The sequence below is a fragment of the Rhipicephalus sanguineus genome, chromosome 8, assembly GCF_013339695.2.
Source record: "Rhipicephalus sanguineus isolate Rsan-2018 chromosome 8, BIME_Rsan_1.4, whole genome shotgun sequence".
NCBI classification, from domain to species: domain Eukaryota; kingdom Metazoa; phylum Arthropoda; class Arachnida; order Ixodida; family Ixodidae; genus Rhipicephalus; species Rhipicephalus sanguineus.
In genome coordinates, this window is record NC_051183.1 from 87,548,962 (window position 1) to 87,576,313 (window position 27,352).

At 45.1% G+C, this 27,352-nt stretch overlaps 1 protein-coding gene across 4 annotated transcripts in view; it reads left to right on the forward strand.

The window, feature by feature from the left end:
* The window catches only part of LOC119402197 (synaptotagmin-2), a 318,421-nt gene that overhangs the window by 164,775 nt on the left and 126,294 nt on the right, over positions 1-27,352 (forward strand). For 3 of the 4 annotated variants that reach the window (XM_049418538.1, XM_049418539.1, XM_037669311.2), the window contains exon 2: positions 20,903-20,979. The gene's annotated coding sequence lies outside the window, so the exon portion shown is untranslated. Of the gene's footprint in view, positions 1-9,625; positions 9,824-20,902; positions 20,980-27,352 lie in introns of those variants that run through there. The other variant, XM_037669312.2, reaches the window with a different exon arrangement.

A 27,352-nucleotide genomic window follows, 5' to 3' on the forward strand; every position in this document is an offset into this window, starting at 1 on the left:
ACTTTCGCCTAGACGACATTTCTTTTTGCTTGAAAATCTACTACTCACTGTCCCGCTGCATGAACGTGCTAAGCTGACTAAGCGCTGGTTTTAATATCTTCCTGGCATTTCTGTTAAATTTTAACGACAACTATTGAAAGTCGTACTACGCAACAACGGAGCGCCACAATATCCACGCCCGTGAAAGATTTTGAAGAGTGCAAATAATTAAAAAATTGGGGGACCCTTAAGCTTCGTCTTTAAGAGTGGAGCGTGATAGCCATCTCACCCCCCCCCCCCCGCCCCCCACACACACACAACCTAAACTGTGCTGCGAAGAAAGCTGAAGTGCAAACGCCTTCCGGGTCCTATCTTTATTTGCGTCTACCTCGAATTTTCGTTCACTACCAAAGGACGGTGTTGCCAACACCGGAATTTTCGCGAAACGAGCTCTTCAACGCTATCGCGGTAATATGCTTCGGCTATTCCAACTGGCCGCATGTCCACGCTGGTACACAGCGTCTCAAGTTTCTCGATTTCATTATGCGACCTCGTCGTCAGAAATAGGGTTCCATGTATCACATCCCAAAAACTATTGATCCCAAAAATACTGGTACCTTAATTCGCACGTCGGCGCATGACTCAACTTATGTTCGGCAGGGAAGGGCGTTAACCTTTCTCTAGCGTTTTTTCAGCTGCTGATAGTCAGGGTTACAACATCGGCGACGCACAGCTAGTTTCCTAAGGCTGTGTCACTCCAGCTTAATATTCGTTCAAAGAACACGGAGCATGGCACTCCTGCGTTCGCTGTTCTTTGAACGAATATGAACTACCGACTAGCCCACCTATCCATTATTTTCCTTCTGCTTAAAAGAAAGAAGCTAAGTTTACATTTAATTCTAACGCAACGTGTTGGTATTCCCACAGTCCAAGAGTGGTCATGAGACGCAATACAGTGGTGGAGGACCTGCCGATGAGGACATGATTACATCAATATAAACAATCAAAGATCGCTCACGCACCTAAATGTCTGTGACAGAGATAGAAGTGACAGCTGAACTCAGGACTACGTCATGAGGGTGCAGGTGAAACAACATAATAACATCATGCGTGGCAGCATACTAAAAACAATACGGGATGTGCTCTAAGACTGGCTTCCCGAAAATACACGTCCAGGCAAATATGGTTGCATGAACAATTCAAAAGCCGAGTGCCATCTACCACCACATTGCATCAATGGTAATTACTTTCAGAGCGCTTTTAAGTATATTCAGCCCCCTACAGATGTTAGTAATGCTGGTAAAGAGCCTGAAAGCACCCGAATTTAGCAGCTGATAAGGAAACCTGAGCGTCAGCTGATAAGTACCTATGCACTTCGTAACGACGTTATCTATCTAAACGAAGAGAGCGAAATGAATCTAAGGTTATTTTTTGTTAAACGCAATTTACTGAATCCATCAGACATTGAAACCAAGGAAATATGTGATATTGAAAATCTCGCGCAACTTGTGGGGTGGGGTACTTGCGGGGTAGGAGTACTTGCGTGCACATCCGCGCACGCAAGTACTCACGACCCCACCGCACAAACAACGCTCAACTTAAGTGCGATAATCAACCGATAATACGCATGAGCAACAACAGGAGTCACCAAACATAAGAACGCAACGAAAAAAAAAACAGGCCTACCAGGAAAAATACTGGCATCAAAATATGTCATCTCTTTCGGAAACAACGTGTCTCATTCTGAAAAGCTATTTGCTTCGGGGCGCTGTTTGTGGGTTGTGGTTGTGAGCATACTTGCGTGTGTGAATGATGGAGTCCTCAGATGCGCCTAATTTTCAAGAGGACATATTACCAATTAGCCCAACGACTAGTTCTAATAAGCCGAGGAAAGTATAGGGGACGTTATTTGTTGTGTCTAACTCTAGTAATTGTCTCTTGTTGTCTCTAACTCAAGTAATTATGACTTGTATGAAAAGGATTCAAAGATGGCGAAAAAGCAGCTTGGCCCCCTGTAGGGACGGAAACTACAAACTTCGGACAACGCTTCTGCGGTTCTACCAATTCAGCTACGGTGGTGGTCGCTTTACCGTCGACTTCATTGGGAATGTAATCCTTTACTGTGCATGCAATCCTGGAAGTGTTAGCCAGCCCCGCTCGTAGCCACGACACCGAGCAATGTCTCAGCATCTTCAGGAGCAATCTTAACACTTATTAGACTCAGAGGCGGACACATTCAAATTACTTGTGAGCGTGGCGCGAAAACACTGCCTACGAGATAATGATTGTCGGTATGAGGAGTGCTAAGTCCAAAAGCTTCCATGCACAAGGCACCTTGTTCACATTCTGGAAGTCTGAATTCTTCGCTAAGACGCTTTAATCATACTGTGATTGCACTGCTTGTCACCCGAGCCACTTTAGCCAGCCTCCTACCGGAATATCTAAAAGTGCACGCTGGTGTTAAATTTCGCAATTCAGACACGAAATTAGGCGGTAATCCGCCGCTCAGCGACGGTGGTTGCGATTGGGTGCGCGACATTTGCAAGCATCCCGCTTGATCCGAGCCAGACGTCGCACATTGATTTCTGCGGGGGCAAACGAGCGCGACGAAGTTTTGTTTTCAGTCGGCATTGCCTGACTGCAAGCAGCTGTTGAAAGCGCGTGTGTCGAAACCCTGACCGTCCCTCGACATGCGAGCACCGCCAACGCAGGCTGCAGCGATGTATTCGTTTTTAGATGTTCGCTATGCGTCGTTCGAAGAGCGAGGAATTCCGACAAAATGCTAGGTGCAGGTTATCCGAAGTTTCCTGACAGCTAACGGCTGCACGCTCATGGAGACTGCGAGTTCCATATACACGCGCATACTGTTTTACTTCCAAAGCGTTTTCTGGTAAGTGGGCCTGCAACCGCAAAAGGAAAAAAAAAACCTTGCGCTTGGTAAAGAACCACTTGCGCAAATTGGTTGCTCGGATTCGCTGTGCACGTATGTTTCTACCGGGATATACATGCCATGAAAATGAAACTCGCAATGCACCGGTTTTCAGGGCAAAGCTACAAGGAAACCTGCACGGATATCGTAGAACGAAAAAAAAAAAACCTACAAGTTGGCTACAAAATTAGCGTTGTCCGGTGTTCGAACCCGGGACCAACGCTTTCCCGCGGCAATCTTTCTACCAAATGAGCTAACCGGGAGGCTACCAATAGAACCTTTCCATATTTAAAGCTAGCTTTTCTGCCATGCAGTTACTCCAACTAATGGCAGCTAGTCACTTCTGCAAACAGCATGTTCAAGCGCAGTTTGCTTGCACTGTGACACGGGAAATGTACACTTAGCCCTCTTGATATAAACACGCATTATGGACAAGCCACAACACGTGCAACTAGGACCTCGTCTCCACTTGAAGCACGACAGGTGTCGCCATTATTTAGGAGAACATGCAGCGCAGGGAGGCACACTTGTGGATAAGGAGTGTGTATTGGCAGTGACCGCGTCCATAGTAAAACGTTTTTACTCATTGGTCCGCCTTGGCACCGAAGTCGGCTCCTAGTAGTGTTGTGTCCGTCGCCGGCTGTCTCTACGTTATCCTGTCGTCGTCGAAGCTTTACGTAGCTGCTAGAAGATCCTCACGTCTCCGCTGCGCCTTTTCCGGTCGCCGTCGGAGCCGCCACCAAAGATTGGAGGTTAGGCCTAGGGACATTTAAAATGGACACCAACCACGAATGTTCACATAAAAGCAAGACGTTTCGACTCACACACGGCAGCCTTCTTTAAAAATTGTAAGATGTTTCGACTCCCACACGGGAGTCTTATTCACAGATTGTGAACAAGGCCCCTGTGCGGGAGCTGAACCGTTTTGCTTCTACGTGAACATTCGTGGTCGATGACCATTTTAATTGTCCTCATGTCTTGTCCCGACCAGACGGGTTTCCATCAGACTCTCGACACCATCGCATACCATCGCTGCACACCATCGAGTACTTTTCCCTTCGGATCGGATACCATCGCATCTTCGTCGTATGGCCCGTGGCTCGTGCCCTTTACTGATAATAATGCTGCCTAGCATTGTCATGTCAATTGCGACGTTTAAAGAAAGCCCGCGAAATGCTTAGTAAAGCTACGTGACTACACTCTGCGCTATCGTGCCGCAGCGCTCTCTACCGCGCTTAGAGCGAAAGAACTTGGCGAGCGGCATTAGCTTTACAAAGACGGCGATCCGTCTTTTCTGCGTGCCACTGTGCAAGGTGCTGACGCACGGTGAAGCCGTTGCCTCGAGCCGCGGCTGCTCGCTTCGCCACGGTCCGTGAGCACGGTTCTTTCTCTCAAAGTACGGTGGGCAATGTGGAAGTGCTATAGCGGATGAGCGCATTCATGTAGTTTTACTTCATACTTGACGGGCTTTGTTTAAACACAAACTGGATCGGTTTGCCGTTTCTCAATACCTTCTACAACATAGTAAAGTGCACATAGGCCTAAATGTTATTTTAAAATTTTGCGTAATGACCTTATTTCTGCATAATTCTGCATAATGGTCATAATGACCACGGGGATTCTAACCACATATCATTGGCTTCACACAGCTGTGGTTAACCACACTTCCTTTCAGTACTTGGTTCATGTTATCTGCAAGAACCCCTATTTGTACATCAGTGTAGTTAAACAAAAACTCACAGGTTCACTTATGCATTCGCCAAAGACGACTGGAAGGCGAAAGCCATCTTTTTCTGCTCAGTCAATTTACTGATCATCGCTCGCCCCCCTCCGAAAGCTTCATGACCCTGAACAAATTTTGGCGAACTGTGACGTCATTATGAAATGGTATTTTTTTAATCACTCGTGTCAATACCGACGCCGCGGGACGACGATTGACCCGGACGGTCAGTGTTCGCGTTCGATGAGGCATCTAAGGATTTCGCCTTACGACAGCGCCAGTCTGCACCCGGAGGCGCCATGGGCGAACTCGATATTAAAACGAGCTCACCGTTTTCATTACTCTTCAAAGTCATCTGCATCGCTACTTTTTGATTTTATTGCGTTGGAGGAGGCGGAGGCCCCACCCTCTCCAACTTGTGGCCCCGTGAGTATAACCCACGGGGCCACATCTTCTTCTTGTCGGTGGTGGTTACACCGACCAGCTTTAGCATTCTGCTCAACAAAAACCTTTGATGGTGTGCGGGGCTCTGGAGTCTGCAGTGGCGTGAAGGGCTACCTGCTTTCAACCGCGATGCTTTTAACAGGAGGAGTGAAGCAATATATAAAAAGATAAAAGAAAAGAAGGAAGAAGAATTTGAATAAAGAACTCAAGCTACGTTCGCCACATGATGGCGCTTGCTTGCCAGCTCCGCTTTTTATTCACATTTCACAGTCGTGGAAATGGCTTTAATTTTTTCATAGATGCCAACCCGAATGTACGTGCCGTATCCCGCTATTAGTGACGCTGCCAGAACAATCGGTAATGATTACTAGCTTCCGGAACACCACGTTATGTTGTTTACTCTTAGAAAAAAAGGTCGGCGTATTCACTAACTAAATACTAACCGTTTACTTGTCACAAGCTACACTAGCCTCTTAGTAAGTGAAGGTAGTAAAATGCAGGTTAGTGGAACTTGCTACCTAGTTAGTGAGTGAATAGTACTAACTTGAATGGCTTGTCCACTACTAAGTTGTTAGTAACCGCGCTAGCAACTTACTAACGGTATCAACTCTACTACATTTAGCCAATTAGAGGTCTATGCCTATTTTGTTTATATGTGTGTGTGCATTGCCATATCAAGACGATTCTATTACAAAAGTACATACAAGATTTAAAAAAAATGAAGTGACATTGTCCTCGTACATTAGCTAATGGCCGCTAATTACTTCATGTAACTGCCTTAATAAGTACACATCACAGCAACATACATAGGGGCATGAATTGATCACGAATGAGAACACACAAGCAAGCGCACACACAGAATAGCAAGACTTTTGCGTAGCCGATATCTACTCTAGCAGCGGCTTGAAGACTATTTATGCTCCTACTTTGGGATAGCACACCATGTACTGGATAGCAACCATAGAATTTAGAAGAATAATTGATGTTTTCTACACATTATTATGTGCGTGCCATCACGTAGCACGAAACTAATTCCAAGGTAATCAATAAAATTAAAGTTTGTTTAAATTTTGCTAAAGACCGTCACGATTACGGCAAAGTATACTGCGCATCTACGAAAGATCTGGCAACGTGGGTGGCTAGTAGTTACTTAGTTAAAAACACCAAGTAAACTTTCCGGTTAGTGAAGGCAGCACTACGACCTAACTGCTGGCTAGTAAACAGATATAGCGAAGGTAGTAAAATATGCTCGAAATTAGTAAGTGCAAGCATTTACTAACCATATACTAACTTTTTTTTTTCTAAGAGTGTTATGTGACGTCATCGCTCGCTTGAAGGAGGTCACGGGTTCTTTACTGTTGATGAACGAACGCGGACGGACACACAGGTGTGCTATTAACAGACTCCGCTCTAAAAAGCATGGCTTCAGAACTATTTCGGTGAAATGCCCTTTACACGGCACATTTATGACTTCCAGTTTTTAATCCAAGTTGGAACTGATGCCTCGCCAGGGCTCCTTTAAAGGGAAGCCCTTCCGGGCTCGCTTTCCTAGTGATTGTCGCGTCTGCTTTGTTGGTTTCTCGTTCGAATTGGCTGATCCTGGAAATAGAGCAATTGTGAATTTTACCATTCGGAGACAGAGGAAAACATCTTGTTGATGCCGTAGTAGAGTTCTCACTTTTGCCGGGCATGAGCGTAATTGCTCACCTGTATTGTGCAGCCCAGAACGTAAACGTTTTCTGTGCCTATAATTAAGCTCTGCAATGATGTTTTGCTTCTTAGAGATTCAAAATTTTGCTCTCGATATAGTATGTTCCTGATCAGAGCTAGAAATTTTGTATAGAATACAATACATAAACAATGGACTTTCCTAGGGAAGTTAACAGTAGGTGTACTAGGGCAATATCATGATATGAAATCAAGGCTTCGACGGACGCCCGTCTTGTCGGGAAGAATTATTGAATAAAACATGAGGACGTCGCCCACAAGAGTATAAACAATGTGATAACGTTTCGACGCCAAGGACGGGAGGCTTGTTCACAATCTCATTGAGTTCACAATCAAATTGTGAACAAGGCTGCTGTTCTGGTTGACGAAACGTCAGTACATTGTTCGTCCTCTTGTCGCCGGTCTCCTCGTCTTTTATTCAATATCATGACACCTGTGAACGTGTATGGAAGCGGCCTTGAATCTGTGATGCTGTCTGCTCGTTCTTTCGAGGTCGACGGCTTACATTTAGTGCGAGAATAAGGCTATACACGGCATAAAAAAGTCACAGTTTCACCGCAAGGGCGAAACAATGAATGCGATAGCAAGAAATTGTAGTGTTATACGAAGTGAGGCTGGCAACTAACTGTTTTGTATCCGATCTCGCGTAACTACAAAACGCTCGCATAAGAGAATGCGACCGCTCCAGGGAGAGATCCTGTCCGCATAGTCACTTCGCGTTGAGAGCGCAGCACGGGGAAGGGTATGCGAGCCGCCCGCTGTGATGGCTGTTGAGATAACGCGCGCCAGCGATCGCGGCCGCGCCCTTAGATTCAAAGTTCAAAGTTGCTGCTCGTGCCACCCACCCCCTCGCGTCTTTTCATGGTCTTGAAGGACGGGCGGGGCGTTTCCTGTCTGTTCCGATGGCAGGCCTCCCGAGCGGGGTGATGTTATCGCACCCGTCCGAGCGACAGAAATGGGCCGGCTCCTTGGATCTCTGCTTGGGCCGCGTTCGTCGCCCCCGCTCGCGCGCTTTTACCCGCGGTAGAAGATACGATGCGCGGTGGGATCATCAATTTGGACTTCATACGGGAGGCACATGCGGCGACGGCGACGACAGAAACCCGCCATGACTGAAACAGCCATGAAACAGCAGCGCTGAAAAGCAGCATGAGAGGAAAACGGAACGAAAGGAATGTACCATACCAGACACTCATAATTGTTCGTGTAAGTTGCTTTCCGCGTGACCTACTCTGTTTACAGATAATAAGCTTATGTATACTTCACAACTATGTTTTCAGCAAGCGCATGTTTAATACAAGACAGCTATCACAATCAATGCCGTATTCCTGACTTTGACAGCGAAGATCTGTTAGTCTACCCTGTGCGGTCCTTGTCGTCGTCGTAGTAGCAGTTGTATTACGCGTCATGAAGGTCACGTGACCAGAGGGGTGATTGAGTAAAGAAATAGAGGAAATGAAATGGTAATGACTTTTGGTGCAAAATACTGGCGAAGCAATTCGTACTTTGATATTCACATTAATTAGATACTTACATTTATTGTGTTAAATAAAGGCAAGGCAAAGCAATTCGCACTTTCTTTAATTACATCAATTAGATACTCACAATAATTGTAATAAACCAAGGCGATGCACCTGGGCGCGTAAGCGGGTCATGTAGATAACAGGGAGCGCTACACGTTGCATGCTTTCGGCTGCGCCGGCACCAGATCACGTGATGGAGGCGTTTCCTGAAACGCCGTTGCCTGAGCCGGCGGGTCACGTGAGCTCGCTTTGCCCAATCCAGTGTAAGCGCGTATTTCAAATCTAGCCGCGGCGGACTTACGATACCACGTGATCACGCTAGCCAATCACATACACTTGTGCGCTTGCAGCTTCGCAGTCAGATGGTTTTCACGGCGTGCAACTGGCTGAATTTCTTTCTTTTCTTTTGTGCTTCAGGACTTCATCAATTTTTTATAGTCTTCTCAATCTTCTTTATTGTCATTTTTATAGTAATCACCAGGAGAAGCACCATAATCTATTGAAACTTTCGCACACGCAGTCCGCTTCCTAGATGACCTAATTCCGAGGAGCGTTGTATGCACTCCTGGTATTGACCACCTGAATAAGCATCGGCAGTGCCCACGACGTCAAGGAAACATGATGAGGGCGCGTGAGAGTTTAGCGATAAAGAAACCGTTAATCTTTTTTTTCTTTTCGGAGGCAATCGCAACATCTGTATCAGCGGAGAACGCTTTTCTTTCGAAGGGACAGCATGCGCGAGGCGACAGGAAGAAACTCAGCTGAAATTCCGGCTCGTAAACTTTATTTAATGTATCCGCGCAGCTGTCGATGGCCGACACGTGATACACTCGTGTAGGGTGAATCACGTTTTCCTGTAAGGTCAACGCCGGCGGTATACACAGCGCCGAGGAGAGGTAAGCGCATTAATATGCGCTCGAGTTCACGGACCCCTTGGATGCGCGCAAAATCCGTTCCTACAGGGCTGTATGAATAGAATATAACGCTGTTGTTTTTGTAGGACTTGACGTTTATCGACTCGCACCGCACGTGAAGCGCACAGAAATAGTCGACGTCACTGTTTTCGCGCCGCATGATTCGCTGTCGCTCAGAAACGTCACGTCCTTGTTTTCTGCGCACATTCGATGAGCGATTCCTTCCTTCGCATCAAGCAAGTTTACTTTTAAAGAGCAGGAAAACGTCACAGCTTTCGTTGTTCTTGCTGTTGGAGACAGTTGGCGCGGATGTTGTCTCTCATTGTAGAATTCGCGACTGCACTTCCAACAGTTTGTTCGACATCGTAATCTCTACGAAGTTATTGCTAAGGTTTCAGTGTGCGTAGTGCAAGGGCTTAATTCCCTCTGCGAAGTGGTCGAGGCTCCGGTGATCTGGGCTGCATTACAAAATGATTCTCGCCGCTTCAACGTCACACCAAAACACAGCCAGGAGTTGATGTTTCTTGATGGCAATAAGTGCCAGTACGTTGGGATGTTTTCTGCACACCAAGCGCTGCATTATATGGTAAGTTGATTTGATACATTATTGCTCTCGTCAAAATAGATCATAAGCAACATGCCAATAATCAGACGCACGTTGCTGATAAGGTCAGCTCAAAGACTAGCCTGAAATAATCGTGTTCTTGTAGTTATGCTACGTTTAATATCATGTTTGGTGTCGAGTAGCACTGACAATTGGGCGAGTTGGTACAGATGCATAGCTTCAGAACGGCGCAACAAGGAAGACGAAAATTGTTGGGAGTTTTGGCCACGTTCTAAAAAAGAAATTTTGAGCTATTCGTCTGGCCATTCAAAAATTGTGAAAGATGGCGTTGCTGGCTCTGTTCTACGGTCAGCTATTAATAAGACGTGCCTTCATAGAATAAATGAGAGTGTGTCAAGACAGGTCAGTAGGTTAAAAAGTGCGGGGTTCCCGGATCATGTTTTGACACGTACTTGTGAAAAGTTAATTCGAGCAGTAAAACAAGGGGAGGGCAAGGAAGCAAAGGAAGAACGAACCGGTGAGAAAAAGAAGAAATGTGTGGCCGTTGTACCGTATGTTCATGCCTTGTCCCATGGTTTGAAAAATGTCGCACGTAGATATGGGATGGAAGTGGTTTTTTCGGTACCAAACAAATTAGGGGCTATTTGTGAACGTGTAGAGAGACAGGCAGAGGCCAAAAAAGAAAAGAAAGAAGGTTGTGGTGTTAAGCACAAAAATCCGGCTATCAGTTGTGCCGCGAATGTGGTTTACAGTCTGCCGTTGTCTTGCGGCTCTGCTTATGTAGGCCAGACGGGCCGATGTGTTAACGTGAGATTAAGGGAACATGCGGCCAACCAACGTTGTGATAGTTTTTCGCACATTTCTCAGCATTGTCAGAAGTGCGGCTGCGCGCCTCAGTTTAGCCTCACTAGCATCATTTCAAGGCATCATGATAAGACGACTCGAGAAGTAATCGAGGCATGGAGCATTCAAAATAAAAAACAGTCTTGTGTCAGCTGTCCCTCGATTGCGCTACAGGATAAAGAAATCTTGTACCTGAATGGTTAACGTTCTTTGGCTTTTGGTTGTTTTTTTTGTTTTGTTTTTTGACGTTGTGTGTGGCCACGTGTGTGTATATATCTGCTCTGTGATATGCAATAAACTTTAGTTGTGAGTCGGCGCTTGTGTTCGTGTGATCTTTCGTATTTTCGTCTTCCTTGTTGCGCCGTTCTGAAGCTATGCATATTTGGTGTCACTGAATCGTAAACGAAGACGCGGACAAGAAAGTGGAACGACATCATCGCCTACTGCGAACTGAAAGCTTTGTTATGTCAGTGATCAATACATACATGCTGCGCTCATGGTGTTCCTGAATGTTTTTCTCACTCGTGTCTTCGTCTTCTCGCGCAGTTTAAGAATGTTTATCGCTATGAACCAACTAGCCTGCTAGAACGTATTACTGATCTATACATACACCAAATAGCTGCCATTTCCATCATATTGCATATCTGGTTGTTTTTTACAGCGTACTTTTTCTTCGTATGTCACTATACAGTGCCAGTGATCTTAATATATCTGCTGCTAAAGAGGCGTAGAGACGTAAAAAGAAGAGACGTTATACGCCTTTGCATGCTTCCTCACCCAAAACTAAATCAGTAAATACGAAGAGCAGATGTTCCTACCGTCAGCAGGTCTGAGAGCCTTCGCTTGATTCACGTGCTGAGTCACAATGAGCCAAACAGGTGTGTTACCGTACCTCAACCACGTGACGTATCGCTTTTGAATCAAACCTCGAGTGACTTTCGATTGTGTCTGCGAGTTAAAGACAACACGTTTTGCCGTACCGCGCTTCGCCGAGAGTGGTCGAGGGTTGCTACAGCTACTCTAAAGGCAGAATGATAACTCCACTATGGCAGAAGATATTCAGCACTATACGGCTGTCGCATCATATGGTTATGCGTATAAGCGCTCCAGTGATTTGAAGCAGGAGGCGAATGGCCGGCGATGCGCTGATGGACGGAATATTTCGAAATAAGGCAAGTGAGCCGCGTGGAATGGTCCGAACAGCAGGACTGCCACTACAATGAAACCATGATCCGCTTATACGACACTTCTGTTTATCTTCGGTTGAAAGAGTAAAGGAATGGAATAGATATTATGCCTATTTTTTTACAGAACGTATACCAATCTCCATGAACAACAACGCTCAATGGCTTTCAATGCGCAACGGGAAAAACTAACAGGGTCAATTTGCATTCGCCTAAGACGGCTCGAAGGGCGAAAGCCATCCAGTACGCTCATCATCATCAACATATTCTTCCTCGATCATGATAATGACCGCACCGGATGGTTTCTGCCCTTGAGTCCTTTCGGGGCAATAATCCTATCATCAGAGGCAAAATAAAGATGACGATCTTCATTACCACCATCATCATCTGTGACGATAATCATCATGATGATACTGACTATGATGATGACATCACATTTTTGGTGTCGTTTGTGTTGGCGGCGCAGACAACTACGACTACGCTTACGATTACGTTTCACGTTTAATGATGCATATAAGTCTTTCGCTTTAATCTTAGGTTGAAGCCTCAATACAGCTTTCACCTATGATAACCCTGTGAAATGTGAAGCGGCATGCAGGCGACACCGCATGTCACGCGCGTAATAACTTTCTTGCTGACGGTTTTGTAAAGGTTCATGATTATGAAACGGCACAACGAAAGGACGCGGAACACTAACGATGAAGAAGATACGAAGACAAGCTCCATGTTTTCTTCATCGTCAGTGTTGCGGGTCCTTTCGTGGCGCCGTTTCATAATCATGAAGCCCTATCATTGCTACTATCAGTGCTACTGAGCGTGGTTTTGTAAACGACTGGCATTTCTTGTGATATGCTCAGCACCGCAACCGTCGTGATGTCACCTTGATATTTTTCTTGGCGGGGGGGGGGGGGGGTTCCGGCATGTTTTATGTACGTTCGTACGTGCGTTTGTATGTGTTCGCGTATATATATAAACATGCGAAATTAGAAAAATAAATACACCCCGCCCTCCTAAGCCACTGGTCATGTCAGTTGAGGGGTCACGTAAGCCGGTGTAATATTACACGTAAGACGCATAGACTCGCACCACGCGTCACACCCTGTAAACTGTGTAAGTAGGGAGTGGTTGAAAGCTGCCAACCCATTACAAAGATTGGTTGATGCTGATAATGATGTTGATGTGGATGGTAATGGAAATCACCATTACCATCGACATCATTCACATAATCAGCCATAGCATCGACAATGTGAGCAGCTACGTAGCTGCGGGTTTTGCCTTACAGAGGCGTCGCGGTACTGCGCAACTGTAATCGCCGTAGGCGCCTTACGAGAATTTAAAACAGCCAATATCGCGCGCTCATGCGTTCGTTCGCTCACGCATATTTTTGAAGTATCCGCCGAAACACGAAGCGTATGGCAAGCGAATGAGGAGGCGATGCGAACGGTGTTCCCTGACGCTGTCTCGAAGGGACCCCTAGCCCACATTTGTTGCTTGTATTTATGTATACGTGGGTGCGACAGGCTGGTATGTATATGCGCATATATTGCTTATCACCATACAAGCCACCACCACATCAATTTCTGTGGAGGCCCCACAGTCACCTACCTCTGAGTCCCAATGTAGTTACACCCTGCCGGACATCAACATTACGACGGGGCCGCAATTCGAAATATTTGCTTTTGTACTGGATAAAGAAACTTCTGTTGATATACACTAACCTGGTGGCGCCCACTGCACCATCCAGTTCAGCTTTGAAGTGTTGAGCTCGAGCATTTCAATATTTATGAGCTTGTAGAGCTGCAATTGTATCGCTATGCGTAAGTTTCCGGGCCATTTTCGTAGAAACAAGCTTGCGTCAGGAGGTGATTCACGAGACATAGTGTTCAATATGTCGCAACGGAGAAATAATCTAATACTGTGGCGTGAGCTGCTTCAGAGTGAGCGAATATATCGTGCTACACTTAACGATTTGCCATTTGGCGCGCGAGAATATATATATGCTGTCGACAATGTATTCACGAATGCCTGATGTATTATTGGCCAAATTGTGAGAGCAAACCTGCTTGTTTGGTCTGTCCGTTTGTTTATCAAAAACGTTCGCGGGAGCGTTATGGTTTTTGTAATGGATGTGCAACAGCTCATGGCGCCCTCCTATATTATTCGGCGGAAGAGCGACAGGCGTTGGTAATCCCTGTTCGGGGAAAAGGGACCGCCGTCACTCAAGTGCTTGGCATAAAGTTTGCACTCGTTAACAGGAATTGCATACACGCGTTACGTAAACCTAATTAACGGTTTAGTACATTGGACGCCGTCCGGTCGTGCCTCACCAAGCAACAGAGCGTCGATGTTTCCCTGTATCTAGGCCTCAAGCACGTGCTCCCTCAACAGCGACAGTTTCGATTGTGTCCTAATTATGTTTGCTCGGTATGAAAGGAAATGAATGGTAATATGCGGAAGTGGAAGTAGCGGGCTCTCTGTAGGACATACATTACAGACTCCAGCATCCATGCGGCCGCACACGCACATACCTTTGTCCATTTGCCATTGGTCCATGGTGCGTACTGTGTGCGTTTAGTTAGGCTGTGGTCAAGCATTTGCGCTTCCGTGTTATCGTAGCTGAGCACTGTAAGCTCTGCTCCATGCATGTTCCTGTGCGCGCGGGTATGTATCTTCACGTGTTTCCGGGGTAATCAGGAACTTGGCACAGAACGAAAAACAAAAGCTCAATACTAAAGAATAGAGAACTAAGTGTGTGGTCATTTGTGGGTGGGTTCTACTTAAGTGTGTCCTGCTTCTTTTTGGTTCCGTAATTATGTTAATTTTCCGCAATTATAGGCATAACTTGCGTTCATAACGATATTGAGCGACCATGCGTGTTGGTTTAGGCCATCGATAACATTTTTTTCAACCTCTCTTGCCACTTTTACGCAACACTCTAGCGGGGCTCCATCTGGAGAATTCTGCAGCAGAAGACATGACCTTCGTTATCCATGTCTCTCATTTTCCATGAAAACCCTGTTGACAGCAAACTTATCCTGAGAAACGGCTCAATCTCGTCACTTTCCACCGTCTATGCGTTCAATACCTTCTTTAAACATTTCCGATATAACCGTGGTCTTGTGTGAACGTTCTGCAATGAGCAAACCGCGTCCGTTCATCGTCCTTGCGTGCGTATCTAACTTCGAAAAGTATACGCAACGCGACAAGGAGAACAAGGACATTAGGCCAGCAACTGAGCCTCGCGACTCAACGAGGTTGTTGCGCTTGCTCAATGTCCCGCCTTCAGTGGCACAGAGACGAGTTCTTTTGCACTTCCATTTCAGTCCCTCGCAGCTGCCCCGCAGCATCGTAAAGAAACACTTCTCGATTATTTTTTTTTTGTTTCGGGAGACAAAAGAGACGTCGCTTTTGCGTAAGCGCATTTGCATAACATTGATCGCTGAAAGCCATTCAGCTTATTCGGCAGCTGCAGTGTCTATCACCAACATATGTTTCTGGGAGCTGTTACGAGGGCTGGGAATGAAGCGGTGTACATCAGCGCAGAGGGAGGGAAATTGGGTGACGCAACCAGCACGACACAAGATTCGTCAACCCCGGTGTTACAAAAGGATTGTCTTGGCCTTACGACCGGCGCGGCGTTGTACTTATCCAAACCGATTTTCACGGCGGGGCAATCTGCAAGCTGCACCTTAGTCTACATAGACAAAAGATTTAGTTTCTTTTTTCTTTCCTTGTTCCTTCTTTTTGTCTCAGTTACAACGTCAGTTCTACGGCAGTGACACCTTCGTACTCAGGACCTACCTTTGTGGACCAACAATAGCCCATCGCGACGAGTTGTATTACTTTATTCTGGTTATATTCCGTAACAGAAAGCGGTGTCTCTTCGTCTACTGTTTCTATCATTGCTTAAGTCATAGCGGGTTGACGCAACGCGCAGGTCGCAACTGTCCGTAGAATTTACATTGACTCAGGGCCGCACATCTGTTACGTCACAAAGGGAAACCTCCTATGCAATCGCCCAGGGAAGACCTTAACAATAGGGTTTGTTTCTTTAGATGGAGTTCGTGTCTTTTGCTTCTTTTCCGAACATCACCGGTCAGTACCATAGAGCATAACAATGAGTTTACGGAATCAAGGTTCAACGGGACCGTATGCCCCGTCTCGTGCAAGTCTGCTTTGTCCCGCCGCCACTATTCGCATTCGAAGTGCTCCCGATGACGAATAGGAGTACGTAGAAAACCTAAATGCAAAATAAAGAAGAATAAAGCGTCCCAAATCATCCAGGGTCACGGACAATGCCCCCGTTCGGAGCACGCTGTACCATCAGCGCGCTTTCACGTTCTGCGAGATGCAGCTGCCGATGTCCATAATGTGCTTCTTCTCCTGTGACCGTCAGAGACGTCGGCTCTCCAGGAGGAACAATGGAGCAGCACTCGTCGCTGTCAATTTCTCGCAAGCCCGACAGCACCCCGACGCGCGACACTTTCGTTGTTGACAGAGTGGTGTGATGTTTCGCCGCTCGAGAACGTATGAGATCAGACTTCGCAAGAAGCAATATGATGATCTCCACTTAGGTGTGTTCTTCGCGAGCTGCCCCTTATGCATGTTTATTTGTTGCGGCAGTTCATCTTTCTGGAAAGTGCTCAGGAGAACTTCGTATGCTTTGTTTGGTTATGATCCATGTAGCTAGCCGTGCACCTTTGGTATTCTGCAAAGGCTCCTCTTTCTGAAGCAGCACTTTGTTCATTCTGGAAAGGCGCGTGGCGTCTTTCTGTCCTGAAGCGGAACTGGCATCCAGTCAGTGCGCGTTTTCTGTGATCTACACCACCAGCGATATGACCGCATACAAGTAAATTACGTTACGAGGTGGGGATAAGCACACACGCACCGTGTAAGTTTCAGATTGTAAGACATTGGTAGTATTTTCGCATGACTGCATTTTTGAAGAGATGGCGCTGACTAGTTCGAGTTAACACGCACTTGCTGACGGTGTACGATATGCAGAGGTGGGACGATTCAGGGTTACACTTTCGAGGCTAGCCTAACCTGTAGTTCCACCGACATCGAAATATTCGCGCAAGGTGCGTACGGTGGCCCGCGTTCCCAAACTGTGCGCTTCTGCTGTCATTAAGAACAGTCACTCAGCGCTCACTGAGCGTATCATGAAACACAAGGCTGATATTCTCATATTTGGCGCAGCTGCAGTGGTTAACTTAGTCTCCTTCATTCGGTTCCTCAAGGTGCTTGGCCCACATGAACAGGTTTGTTTCCCTGAGAACTTGTAGCGACACTTGATGAATGCCTGCAACGACCGCGCCCAGTTTTTCCAGAAATGTACATTACGAACAACTGTCTCTTAGGAGGGCGACGGAGAGGCTTTGTGCTGCACGCAGTAACACACAACCCGTCGAGGAACGCGACAATGGTCTACCGCAGACCAGAGCTTTTTTCATATAAAACGTTCAGAGCAAATAGACGACGCATGACAAATGAGGGAAACGCACACCAACCATCTTCGTCCGGCGTCGTCTCTCTGCGCTGAAAGTTTTATATGAGAATACCATACCGAGCTAGCCAGCCCATCTAGCTATCATGCCAGAGCTCTTGTTGTGAGGCACTTGCGCATCTAGACTATTGTTGTCTAGAAAATGAAAGTGGAGCTTTGTTGGTTCGGATTCATCCTGAAATGCGTACAAGAGAAGAGAACCAGCGTTGCTTGACGCGCTTCTCGTGTACCCCATCTCCATCTTTAGGTTATTTCATGATCAAAGTGTTGCCCTTTGGTGATAAGCATTCCCAACAGCTATCTGAGGAAGCCCTTGTGCGATAAGCATTCCCTTCTCGTCAAATTATACCACTTAAATTGTAGAAAGTAAGTCAATAAAGCAATTTGCCGCTTTGATAATAACCTAATAGGGCGAAGAGATTTACACTAAGCACATCATTACGCCGTGGTAATGGATGCAACGCAAGAGCCAAGTAGGAATACACTCACCAAGCGCCATCCTTTCAACCTGAAGCTTAACAATAAAAATCAAGAATGGACGGTTAACCAGGAAAAAAAATATAATGAACGACAAGTACATTATTACGGGGTGTCCATGTAATAAATATCTTCTTTCAACAAAGGCAATGACGTACGCTACGCACGTGAGGACGGCATGTTATGTAGTATGCCCCGGCTATCTAACCTTCCGGTCGTGTAAGAACGCCTATACAACATGATGGTCCATTACTACATGGTTCGCCTCCGAACGATATGCATTGCCTAACTTAATATGAACAAGGTAGATAACTAAAAGACTAACTTTGTTCTCGTAATCGCAGGCTTAGGGAATTCCAATCGATATGAACCTGAGTTGAAAGTGTGGCGCTTTGTTCTTGTCTCCATTCGTTCTTGCGTTCCATTCTTGAACGCTACTGAAGACCATGCCTCATAAGTCCACATCATAAAACATTTCGACGCTGTGTACAGTGATAACTAAACACTACAAAATTATCAACGAAAAATGTACTTCATGCGAAGACACATGCAATGTGTTCCTCCAAATATACCATAAGTATTAATGACATAGAACGGCCATCTCGTTGCAGTAGGACTTACCGAATATGGAGGGACTTCTTAATGTTGAGCAAACTTTTTGTTCCGCGTCTTTCATAAGAGCTTCTGAAAATTCGAAGTCACAGCATGGCAGTGACACTAAGCAACATCACAAACTTGCTCATTTTATGTAGGAAGCACTTGCCGCGAAAGCGAGCGGCGCAGAGACAGACCAAGATTGCAGGAAAGCTGATCATCTTTCTCTCTCTAAGGGAGTTTATGTTCTACTTACGCCTCCTTTTCGTTCTGCTTGCTATCACGTGATACTGCAAGCTCTTATGAAGTTTAGTTTTCTGAATGTCATCGCTCCAACGAAGTCCATGACCACGCGTGCGATGCGAGAAGAGAGAGAGAAGTCTACGACCTTTAGGTTTTGGCTTTTTTTTTTCTCGGAAAACACGGTCGATCTGTGGGGCGACCAGGTTCGTGTCCTTTGCGTGCCGGTGGTGGCAACAACGCTCCGACTCTAATTAATATCGACCGGAGGGCAGTGTTTGTGACGCAGGCCCGAGTAAAGTGTGCGTGTGTGTTCGTGAGGCAAAAACGGTTTGGCCGGGTCCGTTTCGGCGTGCTTAATTTCCTGGCGCAACAGGATTGACGGCACGTCGCCCACCTGTTTATGCGGCACACGAGCCCAGTCAGGATGCGTGGAGCGCGCTCCACGCCTTAGATGGAGACCGTCACGTCCCTGATTAATGAGTATTACAGTCGGAAAGGTAAATGGATAATAAGAAATGGGTTGATGGAAGCATGGATTGATGGCCTGGGAAATGTATGTATGTATGTATATATGTATGTATGTATGTATGTATGTATGTATGTATGTATGTATGTATGTATGTATGTATGTATGTATGTATGTATGTATGTATGTATGTATGTATGTATGTATGTATGTATGTATGTATGTATGTATGTATGTATGTATGCATGCGAGTTGACGTATGGATGGATGAACTAATAGCAGTATGTGCATGAATCAATGACAAATGGTGGCTCGTACGATGAAGTTGTGTATAATGACGAATCAGGGAATGTACTACGTGTCACCTTATCAACTAGTGACCGAAATAAGTGGGACTTTTTTTAGAGGGGCTCGTATCTGTTACACACAACCAAATGAATCCAACATACAACTAGGCCAGGGAAAGCATAGGGGGATTAATTGTAGTCTTCACTGTAGTGTAGTATTGTGGCGTAAATTTGAATGACTTGAAGTGGACGAAAAATCAACCGTTCTGTCGGTGGGATTCGAACACACAACCTTCCAATTACGCTGTTAACATGCCATCTGGCCTAATTGTCTGTTGGACTCAGTTTCTTATTAACTAGTGCTTTAACTCGGGCTAGGTGGTAGGCTACAAAGCTTTAACTAGCACAAAAGACGGGACGTTCTGTTTGCTTATCGTCCGGTACTTGTCTTTGGCTAACTTATTTTGATCTTAATCACGTAGCAGCATGGACCCTGCAACAACAAAGAAGTGCTTAGAGCAGACAATTTTTTTTTGCTTTAACGAGACTGTAAGCGACCACCTCAGTATATGTTTGAACTTTTGCCGGTACAGAATATCAAATGTAAGTAAAATTATATGCTCGTCTACGTTGACATGAAGCTAAACACATTGGCAGGAATCCATGGTAAGCTTGGTCATGTTGTAATCTATTGTTGCGTCAGTTTTGTTTATTTAGTGAGTAAACTGAAACGATAGTTTTCATGACCTATGATGATCGCACAGCGATATGGGCAGACTGAGCTATACAGCAAGCCGGCGGGCGGGATAAGGGAGGTTGTGTTTGACAAATGAACCAATGAGAGAACTTGTGTGGCTTAGACAAATTACGAGCGAATGACGAAATTGGTTTGTAAGTTGACGGACCGCTTGTTAGTCGCTCGAGCAGCAACTGTGACCTTTGATCAAAAGGGCGCGGTCGCGAGCTCTGGCGCTCGCTGTCTAGACAGACATCGGCAAACGGCTCGTACACCCTTGTACGTGTTGTGCTCTCGCAGCTTACTTTCCGTTGAGACGACAGACAGCACGAAAACCGCTTCGCCACCTGGAGCTGCCGTATTCCCTTGCAGCAGCATTTTGTAGCGTTACGCGAGATCTGATGGAAAACAGCTGGTTGCTAGCCTTACTTCGTATAACGTTTCAATTAGTTGTTATCGTATTCATTGCTTCGCTTCTGCGGCGAAACTGATTTTTTTCTGAGGTACCCTAAACATTTGTTGTACTACTGCGGCACTCTCTTGTAACAACAGACAGTCGACAAAACTAACTTCTGTTAAACCGACAAATAATATCTGTCCCGCAACATGACAGTCGATCGCGGCATTAGGAAGTTCTTTTAACTACGGAGAAAGCTTTTTGTAACAACAACCATTTCTGTTGCCATCATGGCGTGTTCTGTAGTCATTTTTAAGTAGTATTGTTTTGCATATGCTGATGGCCTATTTTATTCTTGTTCTTGCAGTGCTACTATCCCATCAAGAACCAATAACACGGAGACAAGCCTGTGGGGAGACCGTTTGATGTGCCTCTTCAGACTGGGTAAGACAGACGATTTTGGCATTACGTTCAAAATATTAAGAACTTAGGCTTGTTGATGAAGCATCGCATGACACGATATCACAAAAACTGGATAGCTCACGCCTGGGGGTACCTAGGATGAGCCCATGGCTTCACCCATGACTGGAGGGGCTCACCGAGACCCACCGCAACATCATGGGCCTTCTGGACGGCCTGGAGTTGTTCTAGATGTCCCGGACTCTTGAGGGCGGAGTCCCAGGACTCCTTGGTTTGCAGTGAAGAGGCTGTAAGGCTAGGCACAGTCTTAGAGGTCCACCAGCGCTGTGGTGTGTTCGTCCTTCGTGTCCTCATTGTGATTGTGCGCTGGTGGGTTGCGATTGGCATTAAGGTTTATGGCCGCTGTTATGTTTAGTTTACAGCCTGAAAGACGAGAGAATAGGCAATATGTATTAAATCTTGGTCACAGGTACCTGCAACGAAAATGATTGCGAACTAGCTCACTACAAAATGAATGCATTTTCAGTTTAATGAAAATATCATTTAAAATTCGACGCGCTCAACCATGCGGCAAGGCGGGTTAGAATACCGAGTGTCTTGTGCTTAAGCAGGCGAGGCACTCAACATTGACACGTCATCGCTACCGTAGCACAAAATGTTCGACAAACCAAAGTTTGCGCGATAACAATTCAGGTTGCTCAGGAGTCCGGGAATAGTGTGTGTTGATCACACTCAGGGTGGTGCCTGTTGAGCGGACGACCGTATAGCATTCTAGTGCAATTTATTTTATTTACAAAATTCCGGAAACGCCGTAACGGCATTACTACAGGGGAGTAGGGGCATAGCACCAAACTTCAGCAATACAGCACTTCAGCATTCCACTACTTTGAGGGCTTACAGGTGGTTCGGGTAAAATATACTGACCACTGATAACAACCAACGAAAAAATAACAGGTGATAGGTAATGAGATTTTACATGAAATCATTGCGAAATGAATCATTGATGATAAAACCTGGGAAACAAAGTAAAACGCGCTAATTTTATAGGAGATGCTAGTGATGGAAGCGACAACTTGTCTTTCGTTAAAGTTATGCTTGATTACGTTCACATTTAGAATAAATCAATCGCAATGAATTGTTCTAAATATGTGGCTGGATTATTGAATAAGAAGTGGAAACATGATGTTTACATAGGCAATACCAAGTGGCTTAACAGTCCGTGTTTGTTGTTACTTTGCTTACAAAAGTAATTAACGATTTTATCTTCATTTATCTTTTCCTCGTCCACTTTATTTGCATGAACGTATTTGATCAGATAACAAGGTTTGACTTGCGCAAGTCGTTCCGCAGTAAGAAACAAATTCCCCCTATACACACTAAAGAGGAATACAATATAATTCTTCGAAAATATGAGACAAATCAACCCCTATTCTTACACGATGACAATGGCAATGCTGTACGTCGGGCCGAGCTATGATGCTACATCACTTTGGACAATATTGCGAAATGAGCTTTTATTATTTTATTTTTGTCGTTAGAGAGATTACAAATCTGTAGGTACAATTATGCATTGTGCATAGATACACTACGTAAAGACACACTTGCGGCGATGCAATGACCACATTAAATCTGCTCTTGGCGCACCTTTGCTGACTTCGGCTGAAGTACGTGAAGGAAATCGTATGTTGCTGTAAGCACTCGCCCACCTTCTTTCTACGAGACATCAGTGCCTTAGTCAGCCTTATATTCATCTGCAGTTTAACGCGTGCACCAGACAAACCATGTACACTGCGTCATCTCATTGTCCTAGTCATCGGCCGCTTTGTTCGGCTTTACGTATCAGCCTTCTGAGCACAAGAAATTGTCTTCTTTCACTGAGCAGTTATTGGAGTTTCATAACTCGCGTATGTGACGTGTCGGTGGTGGACCAATGTATGTGCATCACTATAAACCCGGAGCACGTAACAACGCCATTGTGCGGATTCCATGGCCTGAAAGTTCGGCTTCCTAAAGCTGCCACAGCGGGAGTGGACGTAACCGTCCTGTCGGTGCGCAAAGTCTATTCTTGATAGATAGATAGATAGATAGATAGATAGATAGATAGATAGATAGATAGATAGATAGATAGATAGATAGATAGATAGATAGATAGATAGATAGATAGATAGATAGATAGATAGATAGATAGATAGATAGATAGATAGATAGATAGATAGATAGATAGATAGATAGATAGATAGATAGATAGATAGATAGATAGATAGATGAACAGTATAAATAATACTCTAACGAGCTCCACATGACGTCAAACCATGCTTCGTTAGTTTCATTCAGCTGTGGTTAACCACTTATCGCAGCAGAGATGTTATGTTCGAGGTTTGCCCTGTCTCGTAGATAGAAAATTATCACCATCGTGAACCAGCACGCGCTCTCTTTATCTTCTTTTTCATCGCCTTTCTCTTCTTCCTCTTCTGCTTCGCTCCCAGAACACGTGTGCCGATTTGTCCGGCGTGGGATGCAATAACTCTGATGGGCGAATAGAGTAGAGAGAGAAAGAGAGAAAGAAAGCAAGTTGCTAAATATTCAGGCTTCGAATGAGAGATAGCTGAGAGCAAAAAAAGAGAGCAAGCGTAGTCATGTATTGTATATCACAGCAACGTCTGGGGAAGAGTGAGGTGAGAGAGTAAAAGCCAAGCCAAGCCAGGACCAGCTAGGTGCCCACCAGCTCTGCTGTGAGCCAGCCTTGCGCGACTTAGTGGAAGCTGCGATAATTTTTTTTTATATTTCGTGCAAATTAAATGAAACACCCTGTATAGTACTTCATGTGTAGTCGAAGTTCTTCACCAGGCTACGCTGTCCTGCATGTTCATTGTGGTAACTTCTCAACTGCTATATACCGCTCGCGTCCAGATGCGAGTGGTGCAACTGCTCTTATATCGGGCTTTATCTTCACTAGTTAAGGTAGCAGCTCTCTTCCGGTGTTGCGTCGCTTCCGGTTAGGCCGAGGTCGCGTGAGCTTTCCATTTCCGTTTTCTCTTCTAACGTCTTCCAGCGTGTTTCGACATTCTGAGTTGCTCCTGCGGGGCCTTCCGGGTTGCAGTCGTCACGACGACCTTGGGCATGTTGGTATCCGCGTCTGACGTCATCGTTCAAATGAACGTGCTTCCTTATTTTACAGGCAGCTGCTATTTGCTCGTGCATATCTTTCCACGCGTCCAGTTTTCTTTTTGACCTTTCAGAAATGAATCTTTCGCTTTCCGTCTTGATGAGGCGGGCTTTTTTTACGGTACCAAATAGGAATAAGATATGATAAAAGGAATATGACTGCTGCCTAATTGAATTCCAAACGAAGTAAATCGAAATATCTGGGTCACACGTGCGGTATTTACCCAGGTGGAAAATGAATGGTCAACGAAATATTTCTACTTCCTTTAGTAAATATATCATTTCTTTTCCGATGCAACGGTGAAATGTTATATACAATATATCTAGTGGGAGTCCTAAACAAACCAATCTGAAAGTGCAATGTCATCGGTGAGAATTTTAAGGTTAATAATATATATGTAAAGAAAAAGCCCAGTGAGAAATATAACATTTATTTCACGTCTCGAACAAGGACCGGCCTTTATCTTTGATAAAGGCAGCTTTATATATATATATATATATATATATATATATATATATATATATATATATATATATATATATATATATATATATATATATATATATATAAAGACAGAGCCATAATGTACAAAATGTACATGGCTAACAAGGATGAGCAACATATTTCGAAATGCTACGGAATTGCTTACTTTTATGCAATGCACTGAGCAGAACGACCTTTACATAACATACAGCCTACCACATGGCGAGGCCCTGTGGTACGCGAGGCCCATGTGGTACGCTGTGGTTGGGTGTGGTTAACTCTTAGTTAGACTGAATGCCATGAAAAATGAGCTTAATTATTTTGTTGTGCTTTCAAATCAGCGCGCACCACCTCATTTTTATCCAAGCGCTTCTTTGGAATCCCTTCGTCTGCCACTGGACATGGCAGCCATGATTGAGGTCATTTATATACGTGGACCGTGACGTTACTTTCACTTTGCCGCGCTTGGAGACTGTTTCTTTTTCTACATTTGATGGCGTACGCAAGCCGAATCCGCCTTGAAGTAAACTGCGGAATGAGATAGCATATCTTTTTTGTACACATTCGAAAGGGCCGTACATTGGTTCAGTTCTTGCTTCGCTGGAAACAACCTTGACTGTGCTTCGCCTGTCATCAATGCGCGTGAATGAAGGCATAATTTATCCAGATAAGGTGAAGTAGTTCTTCCTCAAGCGCATGTCACTTGGGGCACTGCTCTTTCATGGCGGAGTCTTTCAGGACTGGTACAATATAACATTGATGCCTGAAGATGAGGAGTGAGGGCCAATAGTGAGCCATATATAATAATAATATCTAAGGTTTTATATTCCAAAAGCACCATATGATAATAAGGCACGCCGTAGTGAAGGTCTCCGAAAATTTCGACCATCTGATGTCCTGACCTCGCACAATACACAGACATTGAGCATTTTGCCTCCATCGATATGCGACCGCCGTAGCTGGCATCGAACCCGCGCCCATCGGGTCAGCAGCCAAGCACCGTAAACGATGCACCACGGCGGCGAACAGCAAAGCAGATGATTTTCTATACTCAAAGAATAAAGAGGCTTCATCAGGCATTGTCAGCAGAATAATGACATTTGGTGACATTATACGTGCTTATAGTGAAGCTCATGGAAGTCTCGTAAGGTCAGGCAGAAATTTCAAAGAAGCGAGACTGCGATGTCGTTGACCGTATTAGTAATCGATTCAAGCGCGCCGACGCTGATCGCTCATTATCGTGCGCTTGTTCATGCGACGGTCTATCATCTCATTTTGTCACGTTATTAATTTGCTGTTGTGAATCTAGAAGCGAATGTTTCTTGAAAAGCGCGCGAGAAAAGTTCACGATGTTTCTGGGGTCATTGTATCAAGCAAGTGAAAGTCACTGTTTCATTGGTCGGAACCGACATCTGTACTCTTGTTTCCAGTGGAAGGAACCAGCATCGAGTCAGTTTATAAGGACATCACGGTTTGCTTAGTCAGTGACGAGAAACTGCGGGCGTGGATTCGAGCGGTTGATAACGTTGGGTGCTAGCTTTACATGATAGATTACCAGCAGAGAAAGCTCCTTTTCGCATCGTTATCGTTTGCGATAGTGGATGCGAAGAGATCTCGTTGACATTAGGAGAAAAAATGGAGATGCACAGGCCAGGTAATCTGTATAACTGATAAGTGGCGGACAGTTTTAGCAACAGAATCAATACCGAGGGATCGGTAACGCAGGCGAGTATGGCCAAAAGTTAGGAGGGGCTATGAAATCAAGAAATTTGCCGACATACAATTGAATCGGCTCATGCAGCGCAGTGTAAATATTGGGATTGGCGTCCCTCCTGCATAAGACATAAAAGTATCCTGACTATTATAAAGACGGTGTGGATAATGATCACAACGACGCGCCTTCTTGGTGACAGCAAAATGCCGCTTCTAAAGATGCGACGAAAGATGTAAGACCGTGTTTTGAGAATACAGACATTGAGGACTTAAATGCCCTTGCTCTTCGTTTCGTAAATGAAGTCAAGAATGACGCCAGTATCCTTAGCTGTGGCCTACCGTTTAAGACGTACGTTGTGCTCCTAAGTACGTAGTCGCTGGTACAATCCTCGATCACAGTAGCCGCGTTGTTACGTACACAAACTTCAATGACACCTTTATTCTTAGGATAACAATAATCTCTGGGGTTTTACGTCCCAAAACCACGATATGATTATGAGAGACGCCTTTGTGCTGGTCTTCGGAAATTCCAGCATCTGCTGTCCCTTAACGTGCACTGACATCGCACAGTACACTGGCCTCTAACATTTCGACTCCTTCGAAAATGCGACCGCCGCGGCCGGGATCGAACCCGCGACCTTCGGGTGAGCAGCCGGGCACCATTTTTTGTTCGGAGTTGGTGCGCATTAAAATTTTTCCGAGGTTATTGCACAGAACATAGAGCATCGCCTTATGGCGTACTTCATGGTTTTGGCTCGTAAGAAATAATTTTAGGAGTGACATGACATTATCCGCCAAGAAAGAAAGCAATTTCTAAGTGAACATTTATATGTATATCCCTGCGAAAATTTAGATTCATGTGTCGGAAGTTTAAAAAAAATTTTCGAAGAACTTTTTCTTACGCCCACGATTGTCGTTGTCTTTTCGCTTGAAAAGCCAAGATACTCACATTCTCAAGGATGTTCCCTGATTTTTGTGGAGTTCCTGAACTCCGAGATGTTCATCATGAACTTTGGTAGTTTGAAAAGTTCGCGC